The sequence below is a fragment of the Schistocerca nitens genome, chromosome 2 (genome assembly GCF_023898315.1).
Source record: "Schistocerca nitens isolate TAMUIC-IGC-003100 chromosome 2, iqSchNite1.1, whole genome shotgun sequence".
In the NCBI taxonomy this organism is placed as follows: domain Eukaryota; kingdom Metazoa; phylum Arthropoda; class Insecta; order Orthoptera; family Acrididae; genus Schistocerca; species Schistocerca nitens.
This window is the reverse complement of record NC_064615.1, coordinates 1,155,943,410-1,155,956,606: the sequence shown is the minus strand read 5'-3', so window position 1 is coordinate 1,155,956,606 and position 13,197 is coordinate 1,155,943,410. Positions and strand designations below refer to the sequence as shown.

Here is a 13,197-nt window from a genome sequence, read left to right as displayed (position 1 = left end):
AACAGCCAGTAACGTAGCTCTTGAACGCAGCAGCGACCATTGATGATACATTACGAGTCTTGCACTTCACATGGGACACCTCAGGTGTCACTTGTTCAGCCCATGGGCTCTGTTTCGCCGTCACAGAGGGTGAGTGGCGGGTAGTCACGCTGTCACGTCGCATGAGGTGAAGGGCCTATGTGGAGACTGGCAGCCTGGCCTCGCCCATTCACCCTGTGAGTGGACAGGTGGACGCTCCTTCAGGAGTGCCCGAGCAGGGGGAGCTGTTTATTGGTTATTGGGAGCTGTAATGTTAGGCGCGTTATGGAGCCCATTCGACAGATAGCGTTCAGGGCTGGAAAGAAAGCCAATGTGCCCTCTGTATGTCTGCTGGGGCGTCCTCATCCGAGATCTGGAGGCGGCCTTGCCTGTGGCTACAGAGCGTGATGTTGCAATCGCCTGCAAGTTGTGGCTCACGTCAGCACCAGCGATGCCTGTCGCATGGATCATGAAGCGATCCTCAGTTCGTACAGCCATCTGGCGGGGATGGTGGAAACTGCTGGACTCGTGTGTGGGGTGCAAGCAGAGCTAGCAATTTGCAACATCGTTCCCAGAGCTGGTCGGTATTCTTTAGTTTGGAGCCGAGTGGGGGATCTCAACCAAATTCTTCGTCGACTCTGTGACGATCTTGGCTGCAGATTTCTAGACCTGCGTTATTGTGTGGGGATTTGTAGGACACTCCTTAACGGGTCAGGGGTGCACAACACAAAGGAAGCAGTTGCTCAGCAGAGTACTTGTGGAGTTCACATGAGAGTTTTTTAGCTAGATGGTGGGCTAAGGTCTCTGATGAACACTCGTCAGTAGATCCACAGAAAGGGGAGTCAAACTGACTTCAGAGTAGAGCCATTTCGACTGTCACAATTTTATTAGTAAACTGTCGACGTATTCGTAATAAAGTTCCCAAATTTACTGCGCTCCAAGAAAGTTGTCGGCCTCAAATTATTCTCTGGACCGAGAGCTGGCTGAAACCCTAAGTGGAAAGCTCTGAGATATTTAGCGACTCGTGGAACGTATATCGTAAAGACAGATTATGGGCCATATGAGTGGGAGTGTTCATTTCAGTTGGCAAAAATATTGTCTCTTTTGAGGTCGAAGCGCCGGCCGCGGTGGTCTCGCGGTTCTAGGCGCGCAGTCCGGAACCGTGCGACTGCTACGGTCGCAGGTTCGAATCCTGCCTCGGGCATGGATGTGTGTGATGTCCTTAGGTTAGTTAGGTTTAAGTAGTTCTAAGTTCTAGGGGACTTATGACCACAGCAGTTGAGTCCCATAGTGCTCAGAGCCATTTAAACCATTTTTTTGAGGTCGAAGCTGACTGTAACAGTGAAGTCACCTGGTCGAATATAACAGGTGTAGGTGAATCCATGTTCAATGCTGGACTTTTTAACGACCGCCCCATTCCGCTTTGACAGTTCTAGAATGACTCAAAGAAAATCTACGGTCTTTACTACGTAAATACCAAGATCAAGCAATACTAGTTGGAGGCAACTTTAACCTGCCAAGTATAGGTTGGGATGTCTATGCATTCATTGTGGGGGTTACAAAACGTCAGTCATGTGAAATACTTTTGAAGAGTTTTTCTGAAAATTGTCTTGAGCTGCTAGCTAGGCAGCCCACAAGCGATGGAAATCCTTAGGCCTTGTAGCAGAAAATAGGCCGCACCTTATCGACAATGTCAGCATACAAACGGGGAGAAGCGGTTACGATGTCATTGTACCAACTACGAAAGTTAACAAATGTCAAGAAGGCTAGAAGAGTGTTTCTGCTGGATAGAGCAGGTAAGCAGATAGTAAAATCTCACTTAGGCAGTGAATTGGCATCACTTAGTTCCAGTAAGATGGATGTGGATGAATTGTGGGAAAGGTTTAAGCAGACTGCAAATTGTGATCTGGACTGGTGCGTGCCTAGTAGGTGGATAAAGGATGGAAAAGACCCACCATGGTTTAACAACGAAATTTGCCGGATGCTGATGGTTCAGATGGCTCTGAGCACTATGGGACTTAACTTCTGAGGTCATCAGTCCCCTAGAACTCAGAACTACTTAAACCTAACTAACCTAAGGACATCACACACATTCATGCTCGAGCGGGATTCGAACCTGCGATCGTAGCGGTTGCGTGGTTCCGGACTGTAGCGCCTAGAACCGCTCGGCCACTTCGGCCGGCCCGGATGCTGAGTAACCAGAGGCTACTGTACCCTAGGTTCAGAAGGGGACACACAAATGATGACAAGTGCGTCTGTGAAAAGTTCTATGCGCTAAGCATACAACAGCTACCAACGTCACACCTTAGCGAAAGATCTGGCATAGAACCTGCTAAGCAGATCTAAGGCTTCCATTCAGTCCCTTGTTGACCAGTCTGGTGTGGCAATTGAAGACAGCACAACGAAATCCAAAGTTTTATATTTCACATTCAAAAAATCGTTCACACAGGAGGAGCATACGAACATACCGCCATTTGACCATCGGGCAGACTCCCGAATGGACGACATAAAAATATCCAGTAAGACAACACGTCATTCGCGCTCGCAAGTAAAACGCGTTATAACCAATGGTGCAGCAACATAGGTGTAAATCAGGCGGAGAAGGAAATCATTCATGTCACTCCAGAGATCCAGAGCCACCTTGGAAAGTTTGATTTAATGATGGCTCTGAGCACTATGGGACTTAACTTCTGAGGTCATCAGTCCCCTAGGGCTTAGAACTACTTAAACCTAACTAACCTAAGGACATCACACACATCCATGCCCCAGGCAGGATTCGAACCTGCGACCGTAGCGGTCACGCTGTTCCAGACTGAAGCGCCTAGAATCGCACGGCCACAACGGGTGGCGATTTAATGATCACATGATCTGTAGTTTGTAAGATTTGAGATATAGATGCAAGCATCCATCTGTATCATATTTTTTATAGCACGATACCCAAGCAGTTTCTGGTTTTCTTGAAGGCTAAAGGGGTGTGGCTGCTTTAGATAAACCACGATTCTTCTTTTTTTTTTTTTTTTTTTTTTTTTTTCAACATAGACACAAATCGCTGTTGCAGTCAGTGTGTTGACGTTTTTCTGCTGTAAATACACGAGTACAGCCCTTACCACACTATCCCCCGCCGCAAATCCCACTATCACGCTACGATACAGCGCTACACTATTCTGTCCACTCGTGGGGGTTTCAGCCTCCCTCCCTGCGTCCCACGGAAACCGTGCACACAAAATAGCGCAATTAGGCTATGAGTTTACAGCTGTATTGCAAGCACTATCAAATTTAGATTGTATAGCAAAAGATCACGTGACTAGAAGTGAGGTCATCGTGGACAATAAATAGTATAAGAGGAGACTTGACAGCCACAACCGATCAGTCTTCTGTGGTAGTTGAAAGTGTCAACATGCTTTCCTCCAAAGTGCTTAAAATGCAAGGATTATTATGGAGGAGGACAAGACCAGCTGACGAACCCTTTGGTTTATGGTTATTAATGGTGAACCTGGACAATCTTGTTTCTGTCACTGGCAACATAAAGTACACTGAAAGTGGTACACTTGTCAGCAAGAAGGACTTAAATGTCATTAGCCCCATTACAGAAACGTTTTGCGATAAAATTATGGTAGTTACAACTGTGACAAAACGGACTGTCAGGGTCAATTAGAGAAGGGATAGTCCTTAATGTGAAGGGAAGACATGTATAGCTCATTTAGTTATTATCTACGTAGTAAATTGTCGAAGTTAGTCACGCCAAGACATGGTGTCCAGGCGAAGCTACCACTTCTCCTACAGGAAATACTGTGATCGAAAGAGGAATATTGGATAAGATCGACAAGGAAGCCCTGGATACCATTTTGAATGAATACAAAAATCCTGTGGCTATACCATATGAAGTGGAATTAGCTATCATTGAAATGTATATTCGAATAGAATATTGCAGCAGCTACGTGCAGACGATTATTACCTTTTGGATTTAGACATAACATAAGATTTCACTAGGAATTCTAGATTATCAATATTGCGTCCAGTATTTTAATTAGTTTGCTTCCTCCGCTCGTAGTTGAAGTATATCATTAAAAAGGAAAAGTGGTAAACTAATATAATTTAAAGATCGTTTACAAAGGTAAATTGTACGATGTGTGAGAATGCAGAAGAGATGTCATAATATATGCTAGTACGAATTATTTGTGTGAGATTAAAAGCATTCCATACAGGGTGAGTCACTAACTATTGCCACCAAGAATAACTCCAAAAGTACGATAGGAACTGGAAAGCTTGTGGGACGAAAGCTGCATGGGACAACGGGGGCTATAAAATGACGCTAGGTTTTTGTTGCTAGTAGGACGCTTAAGAGATATGAAAGTCAACTTTGTTTTTTTAAATGGGGTGCTATAGTTTGGTACTTATTTTCTGATACTGGCTATCGAGATGAATCCAATGGTGTGCAACAGTAAGGTCTTTGAAGGTCAATGAAGGTCATAAAGGTGGCATGAACGTCCATTTACAGAAGGTGTTCGAAGCGATGACCATTGGTATCAATGCAGTGCTGCAATCTTCTTATCATGGACTGAGCGGTATTTTCCTTATCACATCGGCACTTATCGAAGCACATGCTCTGACATTTCTCTGTCGCATATCTGCAGGTGTAGTTGGAACGTCTTTATGAAATATGTCTTTTACGAATCAGAGGCGTCAAGTCTGGTGAAAGAGCTGGCCACGACACATCTCCTCCGCATCCTATCCTAGGATTTGGGAATGGTCTCTGCAACTCATTTCTAGCCATCAGCAAAAATGTGCCAAATACCAATCGTGTTGATACGACATTCCATTCCTTGTTCCTAAAGGTATTTCTTCCAATAACAGACCTAATGTCTCTTGTAGGAATGTGGTGTACTTCCTACCATTAAGATTTCCTTCGATGAAACAGGGTCCAATAATTCTGTCCTTCAGAATCCCACACCACATACTCATCGACCACGGTTTTTGGTGTGCAACTTGCCGCAGCCAACATGGATTTTCAGTTGGCCAATAATGCATGTTATGCAGATAAACATTACCATGGTTCGTGAATGTAGCCTCGTCACTAAAAAAAAATCAAATTAATAAATATGTCATCCCTCTGAATCTGAAGCTGAGCCCATTGAGCTTATGCGTTGGTTTAAACCTTGACTGTTACTATGAGTTTGGTTTCCCGTGATTATTGTGGTTATGGCGTGGTTCTTCCTCTTTCTACATGTGGCAGCAGTGGTTTGTATCGATATTCGCACCTTGTACTATCTTTGGTCTGGTGCTTATAGTTTCCGACTAGTCGATGTGCGGCAGTCGGTCAGTTGGTGTGGATCAGCCAGGAAATCTCCGTGCGGCGCAGCATGTCGGGGCCGCTGGCCATCTCTACGCAGTGTCGGAGTGTGTGGGAGCTGTTCCAATTGCTACAGGGTTCGTGGCTCACTGACCCAGGACATTATAGTTATGTGGTGATTTAATTACCGAAGTCTGACTTTTCACACTGAGCCGTTGGTTTTCATGGTTGGCTGTTGGGGGTATTCCCATGAGCAACAGCGAGTATCCGAGTTGGCGAAAGTTTGGCCACCGTCTGGTGGAGTTTAACTGTATTTTGGTTATTTGAAGTCCAAGTGCACCAGCGGAATTTCATGATTTGTGGCCATTAGCGTTCCGGTTACTTGCCCTGGTCGCTGACGTAAAATTCAGGCAGTATCCTCTCCTCACCATGTTGTCGCTGTCCAACTCGTGAGTGTAGTTTTGACAGCTTATGCGTACTGGCTTGTGGGTGGCTACGCCTTTTACGTTCGGCTTTGGAGTTCCTTGTGCACTGGTCGGGTGGAAATCAAGTCGTCTTGTCAGTGGGTCCGTTGACTGTCTCTTGGTCGGGTTGCCGGAGGATCGGATATATTTGGGCCGACTACCTGTCTCCCCTTTGCGAATGTTAATATTCCAAGTGCAGACCGACCCCCGGAAACGTCTGAGCGCCGCTGGCTGTACTGCCTTTTCTTATTGGTGTTTGATTGTGTATTTTAATGGCTTACAGGCGATGGTTTGAATATGTATGCATTTAGTTGGGTTTTAAATAATGGGCCTTCAGCCTCTTTGAAATTGAAAGTTCCTTACTTGCCAAGTCTTGCATGGTTTGGACCTTCAGCCGCATTTAAAATATTTTTTTTGGATGAAGCATTGGGCGTTCTGCCTTTTGAAAATTTATTGTAGTTGTGTTTTTCAATAATGGGCTTTCATCCGCTTTAAAATTTAAGTTCCTTACCTGTTAAATTTTAGATTGTTTGGGCTTTCAACCTGTGTAAAATATTGTTTAAAGATAAAGCTTTGGGCCTTCTGCCTACTAAAAATTATTTTAGTTGTTTTAAGTAATCGGCCTTCAGCCATTTTTAAATTCAAGTTCTTGTCTTTCTATGATCAGACTGTGTGGGGCCTTCAGCCTAATTCAAGATATGTGTTCTTTTAAAAAAAAGTATCTTAAATCATGGGCCTTTAGCCGTTTTTAAATTATACTTGTTTGCCTTTCGAGTGTTAGATTTGTTGAGCCTTCAGCCAAGTCATAGAACTTACTTACGTGAGGCCTTTTGCCTTCTAAATATTCTGTTTTGAGTCTGAATTTTAAGTCAATGCTTTTCAGCCGTTTTTAAATTTAAGTGCTTGTGCACTTGAAGCATAAAACAGTGTGGCCTATTCAGCTGATAATTATGTCCAAAAAATTTTTGCTGTATTGTTTGGACAACTAAATAAAGATATATGTGTTTGACTGTAACTGACAACCCTCTTTTGGATCCTTTCCACAATTCCAACTACCTGTTCTGTCCTGCGGACTTAATCAGGGAGTTTCACCCATCGGCAGAATTCAATGCGACGCATACAATCTGTACCAGTTAATTCATCGAGGAGAATGGTATTTATGGCGATGCAGAACACGAACAACACTACTCTGGCTCATGCAAGATTCCCTTTCGATTTGACACGAACTGACCCAAGGATCTAGAACTACAGTGGCAAGAATACCAATTTCCGTTTCCTCGTTAGTAACTTTCCTTTGACAGATACGTTTCCGATACGTTAAAAATCCAGTTGTTCGCAATTAATCACACACATATTTAAATGTACGACATGCAGGGTGGGTATGAGGACGATATACTTCAGCGTATAAGTCTCTAGCTCTCACTGAATTTCGTTGGCATTTTCTATAAGTGAGAAGCATATAGATTTGTTCTACGAAGGAATACATCATTCACATTCGCTTGATTCGACGATACTAGTCTTACCGTTCCTATCAGTGTTGTATTGCGAAACCGCCGAATGGTGTTTACATGTGAATGGTACTTTAGATTGATACGCCGTGTTCGGCGTATATTTAATATTTGCGCAATATTCGACATAGAATTGTCAGAGCATGCGCTTCGGTAAGTGCCAAAGTGATAAGGAACACCACTCAATCCATGATAAGAAAATTGTAGCACTGCATTGATACCAATGGTCACCACTTCGTACACCTTCTGTAAATGGATGTTCATGCCACCTTTGTGACCTTCGTTGACCTTCAAAGACATTACTCTTAAACACCATTGGATTCGTCTCGATAGCCGCTATCAGAAATTAAGTACCAAACTATAGCACCCCCTTTTGAAAAACAAAGTTGACTTTCATATCTCTGACACGACCCCACCTAGCAGCAAGACAACAACGTCGTAGCATAGCCCCCGTTGTCCCATGCAACATTTGTGCCACAAACTTTTCAGCTACTATCATACTTTCGGAATTATTCTAGGTGACAATAGATAGTGACTCACCCTGTTTAGTTTCAAAATACTTCCCTACTCATTTATAAATATTTCATGGAGCTTATTCTCACTATTAAGTGATAGTTAGATTAGACAAGACCTGCGACGTCACGCCTTTCACTGTTGCATGGACGGGTAATCCTATTTTTTTTTTTTTTTTAAAAAGGAAGAAAATTTTAATTAGCAAAAAACAGTCTGACTAGTAATATGAACAGGCAAACTGCTGTGCAGTGATTTATTTCTGTGGTGTCACCGCCAGACACCACACTTGCTAGGTGGTAGCCTTAAAATCGGCCGCGGTCCGCTGGTATACGTCGGACCCGCGCGTCGCCCCTAGCAGTGATTGGAGACCGAGCGCCGCCACACGGCAGGTCTAGTCTAGAGACTCCCTAGCACTCGCCCCAGTTGTACAGCCGTCTTTACTAGCGAGGGTTCACTGTCTACATACGCTCTCATTTGCAGAGACGACAGTTTAGCATAGCCTTCAGCTACGTCATTTGCTACGACCTAGCAAGGCGCCATATTCAGTTACTATGTCTTCTGTACAGATAATATTGTGACTCATGTACCGTCAAGAGCGACGTTCATTATTAATGGATTAAAGTTAAGTATGAAACTAATTACGTCCACTTTCTGAATTCTAATTCCTTGTCATGTACCAGACCTCACGTCGGTGTAGTCCTTCCCTCCTCACGCCACCGAGCGAGGTGGCGCAGTGGTTAGCACACTGGACTCGCATTCGGGAGGACGACGGTTCAATCCCGTCTCAGGCCATCCTGATTTAGGTTTTCCGTGATTTCCCTAAATCGCTTCAGGCAAATGCCGGGATGGTTCCTTTGAAAGGTTCAAATGGTTCAAATGGCTCTGAGCACTATGGGACTCAACTGCTGAGGTCATTAGTCCCCTAGAACTTAGAACTAGTTAAACCTAACTAACCTAAGGACATCACACACATCCATGCCCGAGGCAGGATTCGAACCTGCGACCGTAGCGGTCTCGCGGTTCCAGACTGCAGCGCCAGAACCGCGCGGCCACTTCGGCCGGCTCCTTTGAAAGGGCACGGCCGATTTCCTTCCCCATCCTTCCATCACCCGAGCTTGCGCTCTGACTCTAATGACCTCCTTGTCGCCGGGACGTTAAACACTAATCTCCTCCTCCTCACGCCAGCCTGAGTGAGCTAATACGCGTGCATTTCGGCCTCCAATCGTAACACGGTGTTGGCTCTTCTGCCAACACAACAATTTCAACTCATCATTTTTGCAGTGCAGTCAGAGCAATGCCGAGTTACCCGTTGCCAAATAAGGAACAACTGTAGAGCCTAAACGAACATTTTGAGAGGGAATTAAGATCAAGTTTTGATTTACAGACTTTCATATAAATTCATCAGCTGCAGTTTCCTAATAGGGACATATTTACATTACGTAACGGTTAACCATTGTGTAAGATACAATCCTGGAAATGGAAAAAAGAACACATTGACACCGGTGTGTCAGACCCACCATACTTGCTCCGGACACTGCGAGAGGGCTGTACAAGCAATGATCACACGCACGGCACAGCGGACACACCAGGAACCGCGGTGTTGGCCGTCGAATGACGCTAGCTGCGCAGCATTTGTGCACCGCCGCCGTCAGTGTCAGCCAGTTTGCCGTGGCATACGGAGCTCCATCGCAGTCTTTAACACTGGTAGCATGCCGCGACAGCGTGGACGTGAACCGTATGTGCAGTTGACGGACTTTGAGCGAGGGCGTATAGTGGGCATGCGGGAGGCCGGGTGGACGTACCGCCGAATTGCTCAACACGTGGGGCGTGAGGTCTCCACAGTACATCGATGTTGTCGCCAGTGGTCGGCGGAAGGTGCACGTGCCCGTCGACCTGGGACCGGACCGCAGCGACGCACGGATGCACGCCAAGACCGTAGGATCCTACGCAGTGCCGTAGGGGACCGCACCGCCACTTCCCAGCAAATTAGGGACACTGTTGCTCCTGGGGTATCGGCGAGGACCATTCGCAACCGTCTCCATGAAGCTGGGCTACGGTCCCGCACACCGTTAGGCCGTCTTCCGCTCACGCCTCAACATCGTGCAGCCCGCCTCCAGTGGTGTCGCGACAGGCGTGAATGGAGGGACGAATGGAGACGTGTCGTCTTCAGCGATGAGAGTCGCTTCTGCCTCGGTGCCAATGATGGTCGTATGCGTGTTTGGCGCCGTGCAGGTGAGCGCCACAATCAGGACTGCATACGACCGAGGCACACAGGGCCAACACCCGGCATCATGGTGTGGCGAGCGATCTCCTACACTGGCCGTACACCACTGGTGATCGTCGAGGGGACACTGAGTAGTGCACGGTACATCCAAACCGTCATCGAACCCATCGTTCTACCATTCCTAGACCGGCAAGGGAACTTGCTGTTCCAACAGGAAAATGCACGTCCGCATGTATCCCGTGCCACCCAACGTGCTCTAGAAGGTGTAAGTCAACTACCCTGGCCAGCAAGATCTCCGGATCTGTCCCCCATTGAGCATGTTTGGGACTGGATGAAGCGTCGTCTCACGCGGTCTGCACGTCCAGCACGAACGCTGGTCCAACTGAGGCGCCAGGTGGAAATGGCATGGCAAGCCGTTCCACAGGACTACATCCAGCATCTCTACGATCGTCTCCATGGGAGAATAGCAGCCTGCATTGCTGCGAAAGGTGGATATACACTGTACTAGTGCCGACATTGTGCATGCTCTGTTGCCTGTGTCTATGTGCCTGTGGTTCTGTCAGTGTGATCATGTGATGTATCTGACCCCAGGAATGTGTCAATAAAGTTTCCCCTTCCTGGGACAATGAATTCACGGTGTTCTTATTTCAATTTCCAGAAGTGTAGATTGCTCATGATAAAGATCTCTTGAATTTTCAGGTGGACCATTATTTATATACAATCTAATTTACAGACAGTCAGGTACGTTTTAAATTAATCAGAATGTCATACATAAGAAAAGTAATTTGCAAGGATTTGTTTGTGTTCAGAAGTAGGATAGCAGTAGACGCTTCTATATCAGTATTTTAGAACACTTCTTTCAGATAGTTAGCAAGCGATTTGCTCTCTCTCTCTCTCTCTCTCACACGCACACACACACACACACACACACACACACACACACACACACACACACACAGCAGTTTCCCTGTTAGGAAACAAAAGCATAAAAACACCAACTGTAGAGAATAGACAGGAGCTGAGAGGGAAAAGGACTTTGGAACATAGCGAAGTGGTATGTAAAATACGTGAATCCATGCCGTTTACAGTTAGATATAACGTGATGTGAAATAGAAAGAATGCAGCAAACCAGACTTCATTTACTAAAAGATGTTCAATGATTATCATCCCACGAAGCATTTAGCTTTGAAGATAAGTTGATAAAATATTTACAACAATGAGGTTCCTTTTATTCTATGTAATGTATTACAGATGTAATTACAGAGAAGTACATCTGAATAGCGATGAAGTGACGACCTCTTGTGTGTACTAAAAATTATGCAACGCTCTGAGGAATAGGCTTCCAGTTAAGCGACGCTTTATTATCAGGACTTTCAGGACTTCCCCGGCAGTCACTGAAAACTGGTAGTTGTGTTTCACTTCACTCTGAAATAAGTATCCCATTAGAAGGCTGAGACAGCTAATGGATGACACCGAATTTTCAAGTACCAGATAAACGTTTGTGGGAACCTTAAAGGCCTCCCCAGTAGAAACTAACGGACCTTCTGTTGAGCTGGTGCCATGTTGGCGACTCTTCAATGCACAGAACAGAAACCTGGACGCATTCACGAAAAGCTGGTGTGTGAGTATGTAGGGAACTTGATGCAGACTGTGATTGGTGCCTCGAGTTTATTGAGACTGCCATGGGAACATCTTGTCTCGATACTGGTCGCCGTGGAGTGATTCTCTGGAGTGGGATCGAAGTGGTTGGCAGCCTGTAACGTCGAATGACAGGGTGGAGCTACTTAATTTCTGCCGTTTATTGTGCTAATGTGGAAATGAGCCCACCATTAACATGGTGAACTATGGGAAATTCAGTGCCATCAAAAACAGTATTGGGGGGAAGAAGAAGAAAACTCCTGAGCACGGGCCTTCGAGGGGATGGAATTGTTGGATCTGAGGGCATTGAAAGTGAAGAGGTGACTGTGTTTCAGAGTGGGCACTCTGATTTAGCGTTCAGGGAACATTTCAGTCTGTCTCCTATTCAGTTCTGATTGAGTCTTGCATTCATCCAAAGATCTGCTGTCATTTTGTGACATTCTCAGCTTCCTTTCAGTGTCGTATGGTTCTTCTTTCAGTCCACTTTTCCGACTGTGTTCTTGTTACCTGACCTAGAACTGCAAAAATATAGCTTGGATATCACCCATTCAGTTAAATTACTGCAGATAAAATTCACCATATGTACTCTGGGAGACAGGAAACGATCGATTTGGATGGGACAGCAGCTCTGTGCCAATGTCGAGTGACCGTTTCTCCTGCAGAACGATTACTGAGAAAACATCGCACATGATGTGTATTGAACTGTTCTCAGTGTTGCTTGTAAAGCCGCGGCCGGCTACAGAGAAATACGAAGATAAAAGCCACCAGATGTCTGTCAACAGCCACGCGGCACCACGCAGCCTCAACTGCAAACTGACAAGTCATGTCGGCACACCTTCGCCTTCATGCACGACTGATTTCAGCATGGCAGGTAAAATGGTCAATTCCTCGCTGCAAGTCTAATTGCTGAGCAGCGTCTTTATCGTACTAGGCCTGAAAATTCGGATTATTTGTGGAATCCAAGAACGGAATAAACAATTACTGTTACACGACTTTAATATTTGAAAGTCTTATATACTAGATAAATGCGACAACAGGGGATTACTTCATTGCATTTCTTCCCATATTCATTCTTTCAAGAAGGACAGTGAACCAAGGTGCCCATGGAGAGCTTCTGTGAAGGTTGGAGCGCGGGACGGAGTGAAGGGAGGCAGAGCGACTGCGGAAGTAAGAAGACGAGTTCTGTGTGAGTAAGTCAGCCAGTAGGAGCTCTGCTGCCGAAGTCAAGGTTTCAGGTTGGAGTCAAAAACTCGGAGCACTGTATCAGACAGACAGCAAGTTTAAGAGGGGCACACAGTCTGCTCCATACTGGAGAATTCGTCTGTGAGATTGTGTTAGCAATGGTTTCTTTAATTAACTTCCTATTTCTATCACGAAGCCTGGATACTTATAATTTGCTTTTTAACGTTCTGTTCAATCCATTCCCTTCCCTGCAATTTATATATACTTGTTTGAACTGTGTGTTTACCAGACTGGAAAACTCTGTATGATTGAAAAGTGTATTTACGTAATCACAAAATTATGAAACACCAGTCCTGCTCG

At 45.4% G+C, this 13,197-nt stretch overlaps 1 protein-coding gene across 1 annotated transcript in view; it reads right to left on the bottom strand.

Moving 5' to 3' along the window:
• The window catches only part of LOC126235607 (dehydrogenase/reductase SDR family member 11-like), a 186,033-nt gene that overhangs the window by 130,923 nt on the left and 41,913 nt on the right, over nucleotides 1-13,197 (bottom strand). The window lies entirely within an intron of this gene.